Raw genomic sequence first — 22546 nt, 5'->3', positions numbered from 1 at the left:
TTCAGCTCAGGTTGTGATCTCAGGGTCCTGGGATCGAGCCCTGTGTCAGAGGCTGCCGAAGGATTCTTTCCCTCTCCCTCTGCCCCTCCCCCCATACATGAATAAATCTTTTAAATAAATAAATAAGTAAAACTTAAATGAAATTGTAATTATGAAAATTTTTAATATAGCAGAATGTAGGGAAATTGGAAGACATGGTATACCCGCTACCCTGAAGTAACAAATGTTAACATTTTTTTCTACATTTTATTTTTATCTCTTTTAAAAAAACAAATAGGAAATGGCTATATTGCTAAAGCCCCCTCCTTCAGCATCTCTTTCCCTTATCAATATCAAGATGTGTATATGATCCCTGTGCTTGATTTTTTCCACATATGTATGTATCCATAAATAATTTATAATATTGTCTTGGGCATTTAAAAGTGTACATAGTGGTACAACACTATATATATCCCTTTGCAAGTTGCTGTTTTCAATCACAATGTGATTCTGAGCTATTTCCATGTCAGTATATGTAGATCTAGTTTATTTATTCTCATTGTTCTATGGTATTCCATTTTATGAATAAACAGTGGTTTATCAGCATCTTTTTTATATTTATTAAAATTTTTGATCATTTTTTTTTATATAAGTGTATGCTTTAATCCCCATCCCCTATTTCACCCATCCCCCTACCCACCTCTCCTCTAGTAATCATTGGTTTGTTCTCTATAGTTAAGAGTCGGTTTCATGTTTTGTCTCTCTCTCATTTTTTCCCTTTGCTCATTTGTTTTGTTTCTTAAATTCCCCATAAGAATGAAATCATATAGTATTTGGCTTTCTCCAACTGCCTTATTTCACTTAGCATAATACTGTCTAGCTCCGTCCATGTTGTTGCAAATGGCAAGAGCTCATTCTTTTTTATGGCTGAATAATATTCCATTATATCCATGCATCTATGTTTTTAAAGATTTGTTCTCTATTCATTTATTTGAGAGAGAGAGAGCAAGCAGGAGAAAGAGCAGAGGGAGAGGGACCAGAGACTCCGTGCTGAGTGTGGACCTCTTGGTGGGGCTTGATCCCACGACCCTGAGATTATGACCTGAGCTGAAATCAAGAGTCAGACACTTAACCTATTGAGACACCCAGGCTCTCCCATTCATCTATTTTTTTTTAAGATTTATTTATTTATTTATTTGAGAGAGAGAGAGAGAGAGTGGGGGGAAGGCAGAGGGAGAGAATCTTTAAGCAGACTTCTCCCTGAGCACAGAGCCCCATGTGGGGCTCCATCTCACAATCCTGAGATCACGACCTGAGCTGAAACCAGGAGTCGGATGCTCCACCCACTGACCCACCCAGGTGCTGCTATCCATTCATCTACTGATGGACATTTGGGCTGCTTCCGTAGTTTGGCTGTTGTAAATCATGCTATCAGTTTCTTATTGTGTTAGTTTCCTATGGCCGCTGTATCAAATTACCACAAACTAAGTGGCTTAAAACAACAGAAATTGTATTCTTACGGTTCTGGAAGCCAGAAGTCTCAAATCAGTATCACCAGGCTGACATCAAGATGTCAGCAGGGTCATGCTACCTCTGGAAGTTCTGTGGGAGAATGTGATCCTTGCTTCTTCCAGTGGCTGCTGGCTTTCCTTGGCTTGTGGTCACATTACTTCAATCTCTCCCTGTGCCTCCTTCACATCATCTCCTCCTAGTGTGTGTGTGTGTATGAAATATCGCTTTTCCTCTTTCTTATGAGGATATATGTGATGGCAATTAGGGCCCACCTGGATAATCCAGGATAATCTAGTGTTCAAGAGCCATAGTTCAAGACCCATAAATTAATCACATCTGCAGAGACTCTTTTTCCAAATGAAGTAATGTTTACAAGTTCCAGAGATTAGGACCTGATACCTTTGGGGGTCAGTCTTCTACCACTTACGAACAGTTTTATTGCTATTACTAATAGCTACAAGGGAATGTCTCCATAACTGTGCGCTAGTTTCTGTAGAATAGGAACCTAGAAGTAGAATTGCTGGGCTGTAGACTGTATCTTCAACTTTACTAAAGAATGTGAAATTATTCCTCAAAGTGCTAGCACCAATGTGTATTTTTATACTTTGCATATTACTCCTTTTTCTGTTGGGATTTAAGCCTTACTGCTTTGTTCTTGATACATTTTGGTTGTGAGTTGGTTATGTACTTTGCAGACACACTCTCTCTCTGGATTTCTTTTTGCACTTTCTGTATGGTCTCTTTTGCCATGTGGAAGTTTAAAATTTTAATTGTAAATCATTTTATCCACTCTTTTTCTTTATGGTTTGTAAATTTTGCATCCTCTTTAAGAAACTATGAGCACCGTATGGATTGCCAGTTGTCCCAGCACCATGCATTGAATAAATCTGTCCTTTTCCCAGTGGTTTGTATTGACATATCACATATTTCATGGTCCCATGCCTGTATGAATCAGTTTCCGAACTCTCCGTTTTGCTAAATTCACCTACCTGTTTATCCCTATGCCAGTACCCCCAGTTCTAATTCATTACTGTAGCATCATGACAAGTCGTGATACATGGCAGCATTCTAATTTTTCTTCTTCTGCCTCTTCCTAGGCCTTGAATTTTCCATATCAATTTTATGACCACTTTTTCTAGTTCTTTCAAAAGCCAGATTGGATTTTGACTAGAATTGTGGTGAATTTATAGATTAAGCGGGGGACGTAATTGCCATCCCTCTGAAACAGAGATTTCCTGTCTGTGTGAGGCAAACTTGATAACCACTACACTACAGAAATGCGGCTGATTTCCTGTCTGTGAATATGGTATATCTTGCTTTATAATATAGTTTTGTTGCTGTTGTGAATATTGTCTTTTTACTTTAAAATTACATTTCTGATTGGTTGATGCTGGCGTATATGAATGTTACTGATTTTTGTATTTGATCTCATTTTCTCTTTTGAATTCTGTATATTCTTTTGGATTCTATTTTGGGCCATATCATATAAATTGCAAATAATGACAGACTTGCCTCTTCCCTTTTAATCTTTACAGTCTTTTTTACTTTCTTTCTTCTCCTTTTTTTTTTTATATCAACTAGGCGCTGCAATGCAGTATATGAGAGAAGTAGTAAGAGCAGATGTCCTTATTTTTTTCCTGACTTTAAAAGAGATATTTCTAATACTTCACCACTAAATACTCCACTTGTCCTAGGTTTTTGGTAGATTCAGGCGTTTTATTTCGGCTTTCACATCTTTTTCATAAAGGAAATAGTTCTACTTTTTCTTTCTCATACTGGCCTCATCCATTTTATATATCCGTGTTTTATAACATTCTCATAAAATGCATTTCAGAACATTCACTCATAAAATGAGTTTCAGAACATTCACTCTGTTTTTTAGAGCAGTTTGTAAAAGGTAGGTATTATCAGTTCTCTTAAGGTTTTGCAGAAGTTGCCTGTAAAACACATAACCCTTCCTTTTTTTTCTGTGGGTAGATTTTTAACTAATGATTCACTTTCTCTAAGGATAATACATCTTATTCCAGATGTCTATTTCTCCTTGGGTTGGAAAATTATATATTGTCTAGAAATGTTCTTCATTTTGTCCAGTTTAAAAGTTTTATCACCTTTTTAGCTCTTGCACTGTTGATCTCTGTGACTTTCCCCTTTTAAAATCTATTTTACTAGAATTTTTTTAAATTTTCTGTCTTTTTAAAGATTTTAATTGTTTATTTGAGAGAGAGAGCAAATGAGCTGGGGCAGGGGACAGACGAAGGCAGAGAGGGAGAAGCAGACTTCCCCCCTGAGCAGGGAGCTGGATGTGGGGCTCGATCCCAGGACCTCGATCCCTGGAACCGTGACCTGAGTCGAGGCAGACGCTTCATGGACTGAACCACGCAGGCAACCCTTACTAGAATTTTTTATTTGACTAGTTTTAAAGGGTCAGATTTCAATTGTTAACCCTCTTTATTTTTGCTCTGTTTTGTATTCCATTATTTCCTCCTCTTGTTTTTATTATGTCCGTCTTTCTATTTTGGGTTGTATTTATTTTCTAAATTCTTGCATTGGACATTTGTTTCACTGATTATCAGTCTTTATTCTCTAAGAAATACACTTAAGGCTTAGTGTTCATTGTCATTCATATGTAAGTATTTCCTAATATTGGCCAGTTAATTGTTTTTAAATTTCCAAGGGTGTATGAGGTTAGCCTTTAGTTCTCGATTTCTCTTTTTATTACATTTAGTTAGAGAATATGGTTTGCATGACACTGATTCTTTGATATAATTGACTCTGGGACTAAATGTTATTTTCTGAAATTTATTTTTCTCTTTTGAAGTTTAGCTGGGTTAATACTTCTAGATTTATAATTATCTTCCCTTGACCTTTCGAAGATTTTCCATTGTCTTCTGCCCTCCATTGTGGTTATTGGTTAAGTCTCTTGTTAATATAATTGCTCCTCTGTCGTGGTATGTCTTTTTTTTCTCATGTTGCCTTTCTCTTTGTTTTTGGTGTTCTGTAGTTTCATTGCAATGTATCTTGGGAGTATTTGTAGCTGTTCAGTTTGAGAATTATTGTGAGCCAATGTCTCATCAAGTATCTTTAGTCCATTCTGTTTTCCTCCTCAAACTCTCAATCTGTTCTCTTTGTCTCTTAACTCCTTGTCACACTTCTGTCTCTTCTGCATGTCTTTTAATCTCTCATTCTTTTCACTTATTTTTCATTCTGTGCTACATTCTTGGAATTTTCCTTAAACCCATCATCCAGTTCATTGATTCAGTGACTGTACCTTACAGTTCCCGTAAGTGTTTATTTAGGGGTGTGTGTGTGTGTTTTCAATATTTCTGTTATTTTTCATGGCATCTTGTTCTTTTCTATGGTCTCTCTGTGTCTTATCTCTTTAGTAATTTTTTCTATTTATTGGAGAGAGAGAGAGAGAGAGAGAGCATGGGCAGGGGAAGGGGCAGAGGGAGAGGGAGAGGGAGAAGCAGACTCTCTGCTGAGCAGTGAGCCCATTTTGGGGCTCGATCCCAGGACCCTGAGATCATGACCTGAGCCAAAGGCAGATGCTTAACAGACTGAGCCACCCAGGCACCTCTCTTTAATAATTCTAAACATAGTAATTTCATAGTCCATTACCAGATTTCGTTCTACTGTCCCACATTCATGGGGTGCTTATCTTTCTGTTTATCTGATGACTCTCACTCATAGTGGATCATTTCCTTTTATGTTTTCTAAGCTTATCTTAAACTGGACTTCCTTCCCACACTACAGTGTTCATTTGCTGTTTGGGTTGGCCCTTCAGAGTAGTTTTGTTTTGTTTTAAACCCTCTTATTTTGAACTAACTCTAGACTTATAGAAATGTTTCCAAAGTATTACAGAGAATTCCCACACACCCCTTACCCAGCTTCTCCTAATGATATCATCTAACCATAGAGCAATTATCAAAACCAGGAAATGAACACTGTGACAACAGTATAAACTAAATATCTTATTTGAGTTTCACTAATTTCTTTCACTAATGCCTTTCTTCTGTCCCAGGACTCTGTCTGGGATCCCACATTGCATTAGTTGTTTTTTCTTAGTTTTCTGTAATCTATAACATTTCTTCAGTCTTACTTTGCATTTTTTTAAGATTTTTTATTGATTTATTTGAAAGAGAGAGCACGGAGAGGGAGAAGCCGACTCTGCTGAGCAGGGAGCCCAACGTAGGGCCCTATCCCAGGACCCCAAGATCATGACCTGAGCCAAAGGCAGACGCTTAACCTACTGACCCACCCAGGCACCCCACACTTTTTTTTTGTCTTTTATGAACTTGATATTTTTGAAGAGTATTGATCAGTTATTTTATAGAATGTCCCTCAATTTGGAGTCGTCTAATGTTTTCTCATGGTTGGACTAAGATTATACATTTTTGGTGAGAATACTACAGAAATGATGTGCCGTTCTTAGGGCATCATATCAAGGGGCTCATGATGGCAAAATGTCTTACTACTGGTAACATTGGCCTTGATTGGTTGATTAAGGCAGTGTTTGCCAGATTTCTCCATTGTAAAGTTACTTATCTTTCCTTTTGTAGTGAATGAATACCTTGAGAGAGATGATTTGCCACCATGCAGATCCTGCTTTTCCTCAAACTTTCACCTACTAATTTTAGCATCCAGTACTAGAACTTTCAGGGTAGTTTTGATTTTACCCCTCTGGGTTGGCTTATAAACTGGGACTTAATTTCATCTTAATTTTGATGTTAATTTATTGCCTTGGAGCTTTCCACAGTAAGTGGGTAAAAGAAATTTATACTCCGAATTTTTGTTTGGCAGAACATTGGCTTGGAGTTCTGCAAGATAACTCTTTTTTTTTTCCCTTTTGGGTGCTCAGAGACTCAGCAGAGAAAAGGTCCATTGTCATCTCTCTTGGCCAATGGGCAGGGTTTATTAATCCTTCTTTCACTTCAGCTGAAGCCCTGTACAGTCCTAGCTTTGTGCCCAGGTTTTGTGTGGAGGCGTTCCAGATTGTTCTCCTCCTTGGCCAGAGGCCTTGTCTCTTGCACCTGAATGAGCATTACAGTCCAGGCTCTTACGTGTTAGTAGAGTTTGATTCTCGCCTCCCCCATGTGGGACCTTATTAGCTTGTACTACACTTTCCCCTCTGGCTGGCAGCTACCTCTTTGCCTTTGTACCTGCTACGTTTTCGCTCCTTTTTCACGAGCTCAGCCAGGAGTTTGAGTTTTAATTGCCGCCTCATCCACCATTTTGCCACACGCAGACTCTCTGCCATGCCACATGGACTCTCTAAAATTACACTAGAGAAAATACTGACTAGACACATTATGCTTAATACCTGTGCTGAAGTAGATTTGGCTTTGCTCATATAGGCCTAGTTAAAATCCACTCCACTATTTAGAAACCTTAATAACTCTCAGGCTTTTCTCTATTTTGAAAGCATATCCATTCTTATAGCCTTGAGTTTTATGGGATGCTAGAAAAAAATTCTTGGCGTTTTAGAATAAATAAACCATATAATGTTGTGCCAAAACAGATAGACTATTTCTTATGTTTCTAAAGAGTGGAAAAAGGACCAACTCTTTTTCTGAGGTTTTATGTATACATATACATTTATACTGTGTTTCTTTTATTTCTTTTTCCATGATTATATTCTTGTGGGAGTGGGTAAATCATTAACAGTGAAACGACTGTTTCATCCAAAATTCAGTGTTCTAATGGTCTCTTTTCTAAACGAAGTTTTTATTAATAAAAGGGCAGCTCTGTGGCCATCTAGTTGGTAACAAATGACCAGGTTAGTGCCACCCAAGCTTTCTTCTTTAATTAGAGTCCAAATTTTGTCTTAAAAAAAGGAGAACAGTAATAAAATGCTAATTTTTTGTTCCGCAGAGGGAGAATTAGGATGTAAAAATTATGGTAAACTGAGAGAACATTGCAGAGCAGGGAAGGAATGGCACTTGGGCCCCCATAGGGCATGCCCTGCCTGGCCATTTTTCATTTGAATAAATTTTGCAACCCAGTGGCCTGGGTGTGGAAGGCGTGCCTCGGTGTAGTGTTTAACCATGTCCATTTCTCATTCATTCTTTCAACAAACATATGTTAGGCACCTCTTCTGTGCCAGGCCCCATGGTGGGTAATGGAGGTTCAGAGGTCAGTGAGCTGCCCTTGGAGAATGCCAGCCTCATCTCTGAACCTCTGCCACCCACCATGGAACCTGGCACTGCTGTTTCCGGGCTGTCCGTTCTGGGTCATTCTCTTCCCATACCGTTTTGGAGGGCAAGGGGCTGTCCTTTGCTGTTCACTTTCTCCCACCCCTGAAGACATGGTTCAGATCACTGTTCTCTTACAATGTTCCCGACCACCCCAGCTCACAGGGACCCCTGCCTATTTGACCTCATTGCATTTCCAGCTGGGGCCACTCAGACATCTTTTTTCTTCCCTCATGCACATTAGTTGAAGAATCAATGACTGAGTGAATGTAGGAACAAAAGCAGTGCCCTTTGTTTGGATTCAGTTTTCACCTAGGAGTTAGGATCGTCTTGAAAGGGTATTCCTAGCCTGATGTTGGCCTTTCTCGATGGACAGTTCATTGTACCACCTACTAATAATTACAATGATACCTAATTACTTACACGCTGCCACCCACACGACAGGTACTGCACGAACGCCCTCTGTGGGACCCGTCCAATCCTCACAGCAGCCCTAAAAAGTAGATGCTATTATTATTTTCATTTTGCAGATGAGGCAGCTGGGACACAGAGAGCTTAAGGAACCTACCCAACATGGCTTATTACCTTGCAGAGCTGGGATTTGCACCAGGTGGTCTAGCAGTTTTGTCATGAGTTAAAATTTAGAGTAAAACTAGCTAGGTGTGACTCCTTGTTCCGTCTCTCTAATGCCTTGTGGTCCTCACCTGTGAGCTGAGAATAATTCAAGAGATTACCGGGGGGGGGGACTGAGTGAGTGAAAAATATGCTAAACACCAAGCCAGTAAATACCCAGCGACGTCAGTTCCATCCTCTTCCCCTCACCACCGGCCACATGGAACTTCCATGTCCTGCGCCCGGAAAACGTGTGTGGCCCTGGATGGCCCAGCAGCTGGCTCTCACCAGCCTTGAGATCTTTGCTCTCCGTCACGGAAATCTGTTGCTTTGCCTCTACCCTTTCTGGAGGGCTCTCCTCCAGAATGGGGATGATGGAGGTACGATGAAACAAACTTCCTGGGTATATACCCCTTCAGTTTTTTTCTTATATTATATGTGGTTTAATACTTACTTATATTTTTTCTCGTTTCAGAAATGGATTTAAGGTGAGTCACTAAGCTGCAAACGGTTCTATAGCATAACATGGCTATACACTGAGTAAGAGTGAGAGAAAACAGTAAAAGTAGAACTGTGGGCCCCCAGGGTAGGATTGATACATGGAGCGTACTTACAGCCTCTGAAGTCCGGCGCATTTACTAGAGGTCAACCACAAGCTGGCTCTGACCACCTTCTTCTCCTCCTCCTCCTCCTCCCCTTCCTCCTCCTCCCCTTCCTCCTCCTCTTCCTCCTCCTCTTCCTCCCAGGCAACAGAGGGAACTGAGCTGCCAGCCATTTTCTCCCCCCTTCTCCTGTGCCCCCCGCTCCTCCCCCTCCTCCTCCTCCTCCTCCTCTTCTTCTTCTTCTTCTTCTTCTTCTTCAAGATTTTGTTTATTTGACAGAGAGAGAGAGAATGTGCACACAAGCAGGGGGTAGCAGCAGAGGGAGAAGGAGAAGCAGCCTCTCCACTGAGCAGGGAGCCTGATGTGGGGCTCGATCCCAGAACCCTGGGTGCGTGACGCGAGCTGAAGGCAGACGCTTCACCGACTGAGCCACCCAGGCGCCCCTGACTCTGACCTGCTTAGAGGTTGTCACCAAATGGGAGACCACGAGCCTGAAGCAACAAGAAGCCAGTTGCTGAGGAGAAGGAATCCTAATGCAGAGCCCAAGAAAGACATTCTCCCCTGGCCGCCCACAGAGAGGGCCCTCTGCTAAATGCACGATGTCCTCCAGAGCATATCCACAGGGACAGCCAGGGACATGAGCTCCAGGTAGCTGTTTCTGACAGCAATTCTCAGAACTAAACAGTCACATTCCACCAGACCGCTGTTTAGTCAGAGCTCTTCTACTGAGGGCATCATGTGCCATGGCCCAGGTGTCCAGCTTCCCGAGGAGCAGCTTAGCCTGAGGGGTGAGGATGCCTCTTGCTAACCTGTGGATGAAGGAGGAGAGGACAGTACAAGGAGGTAGGAGCTAGGAGAGGAAATTAATCATCTCTTGCCACACTGCGGCTATGTAATACATGACCTCAAAATCTCAGCATCACACAGAATAAGCGTTGATTTAGCTCACACATCAGTGAGTCACTCACTGGGAGACCAGTTGATCTGATCTGGGCTCAGCCGGGGCAGCTGTGTTCCATGCATCCCTCATTCTCCTCCAGGGAGCAGCGGGCTAACCTGGGCCATGTCGTTCTTTACGGTGATGGCAAAAGTACAGTCAGGAAATGGGAAACACGGAAGATATCTTGGCTCAGGACTGGCTCACCTTGACTTCTGCAGCATTGGCCAAAGCACATCCTGTGGCTGACCCCATCGTCACAGAGCAGGAAAGAAGTCGTGCCCCTTTCGAAGGTGGAACAACAGAGTTCTATGGGAAAAGGTGCAGATACAGGGTGGGGTGAGGAATTGTAGTGATACGGGATCCCGCAGAGGGGATGGAAAGAACCGTAGGAGACGCTTAGCACCCTCTGAGACACAGAGGCCCCTCCCCGCTGTGGCTGTATCTGCTGTCTCCGGGAAGCTGCAAGTGACCAGCGTGTGGCCTGGGAGGGACTGTGCCCCGGCGCCTGCCCGGAGTGGGGGCAATGGCCCCAGAAGCAGGGGGGGAGTTAAGTTTGTGACTAACAACCAGCTTCCCTGTTTGCTTTTCTCTTGACTGATTTCCTGCTCATTTTTCCTTCAGTTTTTTTTTTTATAAGTCGAAATGTCNTAACAACCAGCTTCCCTGTTTGCTTTTCTCTTGACTGATTTCCTGCTCATTTTTCCTTCAGTTTTTTTTTTTTTTTTATAAGTCGAAATGTCAAACTCTAAACAGATTAACATGTTTGTTTGATTTTTGATTTAGCACCCTGGAGGCTTTATCAGCATATGGATTTCTTGTATTACTCTGAAAACGGCTATATTTAGGCCTGATGTTCTATGGTTACACGCTAGGATCCGTTACATAATTTAAGCACGGGGTGTTTAAAACAAGAAGCCAGGAACAAGTTCTCGTTATATTATCTGGATTAAAAATGATTTCTCACTGCCCTGGTGAAGCTGAAAAGTTCTAGACGCTGTCGGAGTGCAGGTGGATGGGTCGCCTAGGCTGGACCCGTGACTTCTGATTCAGATAAGTGATTTAATTGTCATCCCAGTGCTGCCTCTCCCAAGCTCAGAATTCTTCATAGAAGACCAAAGCAAATCCAGAAATAGGCCTCTGCAATAGGTAGGAAATTTTGCAACTTCGTATTAGGATAAAGAAGTAAATCATCGTGTTCCTTAATGTCCTCCTACTTCTTTCTTTTCGGATTTGCTTCGGCATAAGAGATCTGGTTGCCTTCACGATAATCTGTCAATCAAGCATAAGCCAGAGAGTTTACCCCAAGGCCTTTATCTGACTCCGTGGTCCTAGGGAAGGGCCACTGTTAAGAGTTGTGTGGATTGTGACCTGCACAACTCCGGGGACACCAAGCATGGAGAGCCTCTTTTGGAGTCCCTCTGTCATTGGTTGGGATATTGGGACAAGGCTCCCAGCTTTTACTCTGTCACTTAGCCTCTTCTTTCCCTGTCAGCCCCCCACCCAAATTCGGCTTCTTGGTCTCCCAATCAAAAGCTTGTCTTCCTCCCCTTTTCCCTTCCTTCTTCCCTCCTTCTTTTCATGGTGACTTGGGCCTGTTTATTGAGGGTGGTGGCTATGATTGGATCCCTCCTTTCTTTCATGGCTCCCTCCCTGTCCCCAGATACACACAGGCCCTATCTGTGACAGAGCCTATAGAATTTGGTGAAGCATAACCGCACACGAAATGCCCAGAATGTTCTAGAGACCTCTCTGTGAGTTTGCATAAGCAGTTGGAAACTAAGCTGTGCAGTGTAGCAGAAGCCATGTGGATTCCAAAAGTATGAAATTGGTTTTTGTTTAATTATTTTTAGGAGATAGTTATAGTCACAACCAGATGTATGATGGTCTCAGCAAGAGCAGGTCATTTTGAGAAGCAAACACACCAAAATAGGGAAAGAGTTGTATTAAAAGGTATGAAACACATTTTTTTTTCTAAATTAAAAATTAAACAGTAAGCAGTTGGAGGAGACTGANTAAACAGGAAGCAGTTGGAGGAGACTGGACACTGCAGAAAACTCCATAGTAAACCAGGGAACTAGCTTTAGAAATACTCCCAAACAGTGCAAAATAAGAGGAGGATTAAGAGGATGCGAAAAGGAGCAGGATTAGAGGGAGAGAGGGAACTAAACAAAGGGAACTAAAGCAATAATCAAAGATAATTGTTTAAGAGAAATCCTTTTCTAAGCTTAAAAAAAATGTCTGGAAATTGAGAGAATTCATTCTGTTTCAAGCAAAATACATGAGATCACTAGATATACCTTGGTAAAAATGTAAAGGTCGTATATAAGGAAAGAATCTCATAAAGAACATCAAAGCAAAACATAAGCCAAGCTTAAAAACACCACCACCACCAGCAGAACCAATGACCTAAAAACCAAAAAGATATGGCCTCAGGTAACAGAATGAGCAGACAACGGAAAAAATCTTCAGTGCTTGTCAAGTAAATAAATTGGGCACCAGTTGTTTGTTGTACATGGGGACAATAGAAATGTTTTTAACCTTCAAGAACACGAAACATAACGTATTACTCAAAGTAGTACGTTACTTTAATAGGTTACTTGAGAACATGAAGACAAAATCAAAATTCAGAACTCAAGGAGGACATCATACCTTAACAAATTGGAACAGGGGCACCTGGGCAGCTCAGTGGTTAAGTGTCTGCCTTCGGCTCAGGTCATGATCCCAGAGCCCTGGGATCGAGCCCCGCATCGGGCTCCTTGCTCAGCGGGAAGCCTGCTTCTCCCTCTCCCACTGCCCCTGCTTATGTTCCCTCTTTCTCTGTCTCGCTCTCTGTCAAATAAATAAATAAGAAATCTTAAAAAAAAACTGGAACAGCACTGGACCCTAAAACAAGTTTCACACACACACACACACAGGATTATACATCCCAAATCCAAGGTAAAACGTTATTTCAAGAGGTGAATGATATTGTTACAGAAATTTAAAAGGACAATGATATGGTTTATGCCACAGACAAAATAGCCAAGTCTCAGCAAGAGAGAGTGGGGAAGTGAAGGGCTGAATTCTTCACATTGCATCTTGAGAGTAAAATCTTATATTTCATCCTTATCTTTGAAACTTAGGTAGATCTAAGTTTAAAATATTTTAGGGCAATTTCAACTTCACCAAGAGAGAATGGTGGAATCTAATCATCATTTCACAATATGTATGTATATGAAATCATCATATTGTATACCTTAAATATATATAATTTTGTCTGTCAATTATACCTCAATAAAGCTGGGGGGAAAAAGGAATTCTGGGGAGTGGGACTGGAGATTGGGGCAGTGAGGAGATTCATTATAGAATTTCTTACGCTTTTTGAATTTGTACCATGACGCATTCATTTTCTGATATTAAAACTGATTATTGAGAAAACAAATACAACCATAGTGTTCCTTTTTAGAAAAAAAAATTCGCAGAACTGAAGAACAAAGTATCGTCTTTATTGCAAAAGACAAGTAGCAACAGAAGTTAATAGTAATGATACACAAAAAACTGAAACTACAAAACAAGATGACCGGGAAAATAAGTCCTAGGAGATAGTCTTGACCATCCGTGTAAACTCCGTGATCGCCCTTGGAACCATTATGACACATTCCACCTGCCCAAGGTTGGCATATGATCGCACCTCTTTTTTGCTTTCCCATTCAATTTCTTGAGGTCTCATGGGCCGTATTACCAGGAATTCCTCTTGAGGAATGAGCAGTATATACCCGAGACCTCTTCTCTACCCCTTCCCCCTTGTCCGGGATCCCACAAGGCTGGTGAGGGCGACTGCTTTGCCAGGCAGATGGGTGCCATTTAGCCAGGCAGAAAGTCAGAGGTTTGGTTTTGCTGCTATTTTAAGTTGGGAGTCTGCTTCTCCCTCTCCCTCTGCCCCCCACCCACCTCATGCTCTTGCTTTCAAATGAATAATCTTAAAAAAAAATAAAATGGGGATAATCAAAGTTCCTGCTTAAAGGCTGCTGTGGGAGAGATGAGCTCCTGTTTATGAAGTAGTTGGATTAAAGGACACCTTCATGCCTAAACATGAATATATAGTTAACCACCTTACCCAGTCTGACAACACGGTTCGGTAGAACCGGATGAACACCAGCACTAAGCCCTGGTAGACGTGAGCTCCTGTTATTAATACTTTGTACGGCTCCTCGGATGTACCATCCTCTTGTTCTCCTTGATCTTTAAGGGTACCGTTCTTTCTCCCATTCCTCCAACTTCTTCCCCTCCTTGCCCTACTTCTCTGACTGCCAAATTGTCTTTCATCTTCAGCCTCTGCTCCATTACCACCTCTGTCATGAAGCCTTCTTGATTCCCCCTACGTGTATATATGTGCCAGACCAGATGTGGGGGTACTCTCTCTAAGCTTCTAGACATATCTTTATTGCAGACCCCCCTTTTTTTTTCTTTGTTGACTTGGTTTTCCTCTTGGTCTGTGACGAAATCTAGGGTGCGGTCATTGAGGGCTGGGGATCGATTCTAGTCCATTGCTCTCTCACTCTCTATCAGTTGATACTGCATGACATGGAGTAAGTTCTCAATTAGCCTTTGTCGAGTGAATGAATGAATCCATAGGTAAGGACATGTTTAGAAAGAACACAATAGGAGATAGACAGTTTCTTAGCACATAAGAGATGGTCAAGTTTATTAGTAGTCAAATCACTATTAATTAAAATGAGACATCATTTTTACCTGTGTAATTAGGGAACACTTTTAAAAATGATTACTATCTATTTCCGTGGACTCTCTCTCATTGCTGCTGGGAGGGTAAAAGCAACTTAATGCCGTGTATCAAAAATTTTTTAAATGTCCTTTTTCTTTGCCCACCTGATTGTACTTCTGGGACACTGTCCAAAGGAAATTATTTCATTTTATTTACATATTTATACTTTTAAACAGAAAAAAATGTATTTTAAATGTCAACTGAAAAAATGTGTGAGGGGGATACATAGTTTTTCAAAATTATTTTGTGAGTAAGCAAGCCAAAGGGGGAAAAAAAAAAGGTCACTGCTTCTGTCTGTCTTTTAATATTGCTCTGGTGCCCGTTCCCCACCCTATAACACAAGTCAGCCAGTCTCTTCCTTCCTCTGTGGTCAAAGGAAATCATTTTAAATGCAGACAAATGTTTACACATGAAGATGTTCATTATGACATTACTTACATAAAAATTTGAGAAAAGCCCACAAAATGTCCAATAACAGGATGGTTTAGCATTTTCGTTTCAGAAGACTATGTGATAACAGGAAATGTACTAGTTAAATGAAAAAAAAGCAGGCCATAAAATATGTTCACAGATATCAAGAAAAAGAAAAGGCAATTAAATACCCATGCACAGAAAAGAGACTGCGAAGAAGTATACCAAAACGTTTAATTACTTGGTTGTATTTGGGCAGTGGGAATGTGTATGGCTTTTTTTCTTGGTTTTATTACAAACCAAATTCTCTGTATTTAGACATGTGTTCCTTTTTTAATGGAGTAAAGCCAATAAATTCTATATTTTAGAGTGTGTGTTCAGGAAGAATTAGGACTGATTATATTTTATTTGATACGTTTTGATATTAGTAAGTCTTGAATTGCTAAATTGATTGTAAGCACCTGAAGGGCACAGACCTAGTCTTGTTGAGCCCATTGTTTGATCAGTAAATACCTGTGGGCTTATATGGGGTGGCCTTCCTTGTAAGGTCCTGGCCCCCGCCCCATTGTCTCAGGGCCCAGGATGGCCTCTAATAAAACATCTGGCAACCAGTGAGAAAGAGTTAAAAACAGAAAGCCAAACAAGTGAGGTTGGCTTGGAGCCAAATTATCCTTGAACACAGGATGGGTGTTAGCCAAAAGGAAGGTGCTAGAAAATGAAAAGCTTTGCTTATAAATGAAATGAATATTCATTCCTTTCTGCCCACATTGCAAGTTAAGCACCATCATCCACACTTTGCATTTGCTGCTACCAAAAAGTCTTGACATAATTTAAAACACACAAAAACCCAAAAAACACTGTTGTCCTAGCCTCTTTAAATGTTAATTGAATGGTATTATACCAAATTGTAGAAGAATGATAGAGGAGTGGCTTTTATAGGGGTTTCTCAAATTGCACCTCTATGAGGAATATTATTAATAATACACAGCAATTGCTCTTAACTACATGAGAATATCTCATTTTTTTGTTTGGCTACACTTAAACAGCCCCAGAGTCGGGTGCACTAAGACATACTGGATTTCAAACTAAATAAATCAAAATTACCATGTACATTCCACTACATGTCAAAACAGGAAAAACCATAGTATTTGATGTGAAATGAAGATTAGAACAGCAACAGAGAGAAAACTAGAAGCCTGCTTACAGTTGAAGTAAGAAAACAGGGTCAGTGATTTTCAATGCAGATGTACTTCTCTTGGAGAAAACATATCAAAAAATCAATTTACAACGCAGATGAATTTGGCAGTAATTACGATACTGTCAAAAGATTCTTTCGTTTCCAGAGGACTTATTTCAGAGTCCACTGGCTTGCTTGTCATTAAGAACTTGACAGGAATCAGAGGAATTTAAAGCTAGGTGTTAGGTGCCGTTGCCAATTTAAAAAATGACCGAAAGGAGGATAGAGGGTCTTTATATGTAACAGAGAATGAAAGGGGGGCACCTAATTTGATTTCTAAGAATTAAGCATTTGTGGAGCTTCTCAAATATATACATTATCTAAAGAAAGGCACACCTGGAGCTTATTTACTTTACCACTTCAGACTTAATCCTGTATAAGTCTAATTAAAACAAGCGTACCATGTTCCTTTAACATTCTGCAGATAAATTCTGTGATTTTAGTCATCAGAAACATTTCACATTTTTCTAAGATAAACTTGCTTAAGAGAAGTAACTCTTTCAGTTTACTACAACTTGAAACTCTCTCAAGTGTTGTCATTTGTTGGGCATTCATGGTTCCAGGCACTAATGCTAAATGTTTTTTATACCTTGCTAGCTTACCCCTCGGTTCTCATTTATTCAGCCAACTACTTATTATAGAGCGCTTACTATGTTCCAGGGGCCTATTTAAAGTGTTGGAGATTCAGCAGTGAACAAAATAGCCCTGTCCTCTGTGGAGCTTACGTTCTAGTTGGGGGACAAAGACGATATACAGAATAAGAAAGTAAATGATACACCAGGTTGGCGTATGATAAATGCCACTGAGGAAAAGAAAGCAGAGAAGGGGTTAGGGAATGCCAGACTTGTGGAGGGAGGGCTCACATTTTTAAAAAGAATGCTCAGAGAAGGCCTTAACGGAGAAGATGACACGCAAGCAGATGTGAAGATGCCCAACGGGAGGTGAAGGACCAAACCATGTAACTGTCTTGGGGAAGAGCCTTCTGGGTAGGGGGGCAGCCGGGGTGGAGATCCTCAAGCTGGAATGTACCTCGCTTGTTTGAGGAAAAGCAAGGAGTGCAGTATGGCAGGTACAGAGGGAAAGAGGGGATGAGGCCCAAGAGATGGCAAAGGGGACAGCCTGTCAGACATCACATCATGAGACTTTCGGGTTCTACTTCAGGAGAGGTGGCAAGCCCTCAGGGGGTTTGGAAGAGAGGTGTGATGTGACCAACAAAGCAAATGGTCTTGTCCAGTTTCACAGGTAAGGGACAGAGCTTCGGAGAAGTGATTTACCAAAGTTCCTATTTGTTAGTCAATTAGCAGGGCTGGAATTTTAGTCCAGGTCTGTGTAATTCAAAAGCTCCTACTTTGCCCGCTAAACCACACCACCTCCCAATTGCAAAGAGGTTTACAACCTAGGCTAGAGTAGGTGATTTTCTTAGTCTGGGGTTGACCTCATGTTTCCCTTTTCTTTAGAGTTCTTTGGCTTCTCTGGCAAGGCCACCATGTCACACAATTCCAGGGGACACCATTTATACCATAAGTCTGTAAATGTCCTCCCTGGGGTACTGCCTGTCTGGGCACTGTCCAGATGAAGTGGCTGTATATCGTGACCTTGTTCTCCAGTGAGAACATAAATGGTTTTGAACTATAGTTAGGCTGGTAGCAAAATCCGGTTGGTCAGACATTTGTCCTGGCCCCACTTCGATGCATCTTACCGTCTCTCCTTCCTCTGACACATATTCTACCGGCTGTCTCTGCCACCCTCTACCCACTGTCTGGCAATACACTAGTCCAACAGTTCGGCAGGCTGGGATGTCAGTGAGGAAAGGCAGGCTTTTCTGCACTGCACGGGCAGCTTAGGCCCACAAGTACAAGAGAAAACCCGAGGGAGTGTAGGATGTGAGTAAGAATGCCTGGCTTCTGGTTAGTAAATTGTCATTAGAATTGCTGCTTGGGCGGCACCTGGGTGGCTCAGTCGTTAAGCGTCTGCCTTTGACTCAGGGCTTAATCCCAGGGTTCTGGGATCAAGCCCCTCATTGGGCTCCCTGCTCTGCTGGGAGCCTACTTCTTCCTCTCCCACTCCCCCTGCTGGTGTTCCCTCTCTCGCTGTGTCTCTCTCTGTCCAATAAATAAATAAGATCTTTAAAAAAAAAAAAAAAGAATTGCTGCTGGTTTAATTTAGGCTCAACCAGATTTTCTTGTAAATCTTAGAGCCCAAAGCTTCAATTCTTGAGCCCTTGTTCACGTTGAAGCTAATTTTTTTTTAGTTGGTAGGAAAGTTCTCGCTTAGACTTTACCGATTCAATGTGTAAGAAAATACCCTGAGATTCAGAGCTTTAAAATGAAGTTTTTATTCATTGTTACATGAGTGGGTGACTTTAACGGAATTTTGTCTTGTAAAACTGCTTAGCATTTCATGTTTCAGAATTCTGCCTGGTTACTTCAATACCCTAGAGCAGTTTGGCATTATTTTTTGACTCTTACGACTTTAATTACAAAAACTGAGCGAAAGTCATGGCAGCATCCCTTAAAAGATTAACTAAATAATACTGTGATGCTCCATATAAAATATTATTGCCAGGGACATAGTACGATGTTGAGTAAAGGCAAAGATGATTGCCATTTTGAGTTTTTAAGATTAGCACTACTAATCACAGAGTAGCAGATCAATACGACAAAACCTCCTTTTTAAAATGAATTTTCATCTCCTCTAAATGAAGGGGAGGGAAGCACGAAGTTCAGATGTTGCTCTCAGAGCATATTTCAGGTTCGCTCTGAAGGTTTAAGTGAGGAAGGGCTATGTGTGATGGAAGCTGGATCTTTGTTTCCGTGGCTGCTGCTGGCAAAAACAGAATATGCAGAAAACCGCTTGGTGGGTCCTCAGTAGGTTAAATACAGAATTCCTAAGTGACCCAGCAGTTTTACTCCTGTGGGGATATACCCCCAAATGGAAAACAGGCATTCAAACTAAAACTTGTACCTGAATGTTCACAGCAGCACTATTCACAAGAGCCCAGAGGTGGAAACAACTCAAATGTCCATCGATGCATGAATGGATACACAAAATGTGGTACATTCATACAATGGTATATTATTCAGCCCCCAAAAGGAATGAAGTACTGATACATGCTACAACATGGATGTGAACGTGAAAACATTATGCCAAGCAGGAAAAGCCAGACACAAAACACAATACTCTGTGACTCCGTTTCTAGGAAATATCCAGAATTGGCAAATCTGCAGGGATGGAAAACAGATTAGTGGTTGCCAGGTGGGGAGAGGGCAGGGAGGAAGGAAGAAAGCACAGTGACTAGCTTCTTCAAGATGATGAAAATGTTTTGAAAGAGACAAGACGTGGTGATTGCCCACTGTTGTGAATGTGCTAAATGCCACCCGTGGTACATCGTACGTCCCGGCTGTTTTACCACAATCCAAAAAAAGGCGGGGTGAGAAGATCCCTTGTTCTTGGTGAAGCCCATTCAAGTTTGACTGGGCGGGGCGAATCCTAAAGAAGGGGCACATGGCAAAGGCGGGGCAAAGTAATGGCGGCCACTTGAGCTCGGCAGGACAAGTCTTACACTTCCTGGTTGGGATCCCCATTCCCGGGACCCTGCCTCACGTGGGGACAATGGGCACACCGGCCACACCAGTGTCAGCTCAGGGGCCCCTGGCGTCCCGTGTGACTGGGGACAGTTGTAAGTCTGCGGCAGCTTGTTTGAAACCCTCACGTAAAGACATCGGAAGTGGTGGGATACTGTGCTGTTGAAGACCCAAGCTTGCAGAGATCCAGCAGATAGAAATTTTAACTGCAGCGAGGCCAAGACAATTTCAGTTTATCCAATGAAAAGGAAAATAAACTTTTATGACCTGGGGGTGCTAGAATAAGTTTGGTTAAAAGTATGTGGAAAGTTTCTAGTTACTGCTGCACACGTTCTTTTCCTTTGTCCTTGGGAGCGTGCCACTTATCCTTCTTCACACTGTTTCTACCCTCAAAAGGAAAAAGCTTTCAGATGGGTTTTTTTTATGATGATGAAAGTAATATTTGTTTATTACAAAAGTTCAGGAAAAGCAGAAACTCTCATATATACACATGTGTCTACGTAAAGAAATCTCAGCGATCAGGGATAATGTTGTCTATGTTTTGACATGTATCCTTCATCTTTTTTTTTTTTTAAGTTTGTATTTAAATTCCAGTTAGTTGGGCACCTGGGTGGCTCAGTTGGTTAAGCGTCTGCCTTCGGCTCAGGTCATGATCCCAGGGTCCTGGCATCAAGTCCCACATCAGGCTCCTTGCTCAGCGGGGAGCCTGCTCTCCCTCTCTCTCTCTTGCTCTTGTTTTCTCTCAAGTAAATAGATAAAATCTTTTTTAAAAATTCCAGTTAGTTAACATACAGTGTCATATTAGTTTCAGGTGTACAATAGAGTTATTCAATACCTCTGTTTATCACCCAGTACTCATCACGACAAGTGCCCTCCTTATCCCCATCCCCTGTTTCACCCATGAATATATAGGTACAAGTATGTTCAGTTTCACTGGGATTATATATTTATCAATAGAGCATGGGCACCTTTCATACCAGTAAATACCAATCAATAACATATTTTTCATGGTTGCATAGTGTTCCATTTTATGCACGTATCATGACTGATTATTCCACGACTGGTGTTCTAAATGAGCCGGGGGCTTTCATTGAATTGGTTCGTCTGTGGTCACTTAGTCTTCTCTCATGGTTGGTGACTCAGGGTTTCTGAAATTATTTTCTCTTCCTTATTTATGCTGATCAGTGATAGCTCGCAAAGCAGAGGTCACAGACAGTAAAGGAAGTAGAGGTCTGTAAACAGCTCAAAGCCCACCACCTTTAAGCAACTTTCCCTGACTGAGCCCCACTCCATGCACTCATTCTGTCTTCTGTGTCCCAACAGAAGAGGGATGGAAGAGTATGCAAGGGCATGGGCTTTGGAGCCAGACTGCAGGGGTTCTCATTCTGGCTTTCGGGATGTTGGGCATATTCAGTGCCTCTGTATTCTCATCTATAAAATGGGGATAATAATAGTCCCTATCAAGGTGCTTGGGTGGCTCAGTGGGTTAAGCGTCTGCCTTTGGTTCAGGTCATGATCCCAGGGTCCTGGCATTGAGCCCTGCATGGGGCTGCCTGCTCAGCAGAGAGCCTACTTCTCCCTCTGCTGTTGCCCCTGCTTGCACGCACTCTCGCTCTGTCAAATAAATAAATAAATAAAATCTTTAAAAAAGAATACTAGTCCTTATCCTCTAGGCCAGAGGAGGTGGTCCATGGCGGAAGTCCCTGGCAACACAGGACCTCGCACCTAGCTAGTACTCTGTGAATGTCAAGGGTTATTATTATTCAATTCATTCAAGTGGCCCTCCCGGTTTGTGGCATTGAGAGCTCATCTGTGCGTATTGGGATGGCTGTAATAAGTTATAGACTCTGAAAAGCTCGGATGCCAAAGTGACTGTACAGTGTTTCCCACACAGTGAGCCCCCAGCTAATGTTACTGATTGATTGTCTGACCCAGACTGACCTGATGGAATTGTGGGGTCCTTTTGGTTGAATGTGGTCTTCATTTCCCATTAAAAAAAAATAAAAGCAAAACAAACAAACAAACAAACAAAAAAACCTAGAAACCCTGAGAAGTGGATATAGATGAAATGCAATTTCTTCAGATGTGGGCTTTCCTACACTCTGTCTAGGGAAATTCTTGATGAGAAGAGCTCAGAGATCTTCGGTGATCGTGATATTGACAAGAAATACATAAAACAGGGGCGCCCGGGTGACTCATTTGGTTAAGTGGCTGCCTTTGGCTCGGGTCATGATCCCAGTGTCCTGAGATTGAGCCCCACATCGGGCTCCCTGTTCAGTGGAGAGCCTGCTTCTTCCTCTCCCTCTGTCTACCGCTCTGCCTACTTGTGTTCTCTATCTCTCTGTCAAATAAAGAAATAAATAAAACCTTTAAAAAAATACATAAAAGAACTAAAAGCCATTATTCCAAAAGACCGGTCTACAGCCAAAGAGCAAATAAAATCTTGTCTTCCATCACTTAGTTGGGATTCTTGGGAACTGAATTATTCTCAGTAAGTAGATTTTCTAGATGGCAGAAGCTCATCCATGTAACCACTGTAACAGTTGGCGTTTTAACTATTTTGATGTACTTCTTTCTTAACACGTGCCGCATGGTTTATAGCTTTGATATAGAGAATATATTGAAAACAATCCTGCCAATTTGTTAGGATTTGAGTCCTCATCATTAACATGTCATTGCTGTCATTTGTTTTTTTAGCTCTGCCACGTAATTTTAA

The 22546-nt window shown here is 41.5% G+C and overlaps 1 protein-coding gene across 4 annotated transcripts in view; it reads left to right on the top strand.

The window, feature by feature from the left end:
* EFHC2 (EF-hand domain containing 2) overlaps window positions 1–22546 on the top strand; it is a 198254-nt gene that overhangs the window by 130828 nt on the left and 44880 nt on the right. The gene's annotated exons all lie outside the window — the stretch shown is intronic.

This window comes from Ailuropoda melanoleuca, chromosome X, assembly GCF_002007445.2.
Source record: "Ailuropoda melanoleuca isolate Jingjing chromosome X, ASM200744v2, whole genome shotgun sequence".
Classification (NCBI taxonomy): Eukaryota; Metazoa; Chordata; class Mammalia; order Carnivora; family Ursidae; genus Ailuropoda; species Ailuropoda melanoleuca.
This window is presented reverse-complemented; position numbering and strand designations above follow the sequence as displayed.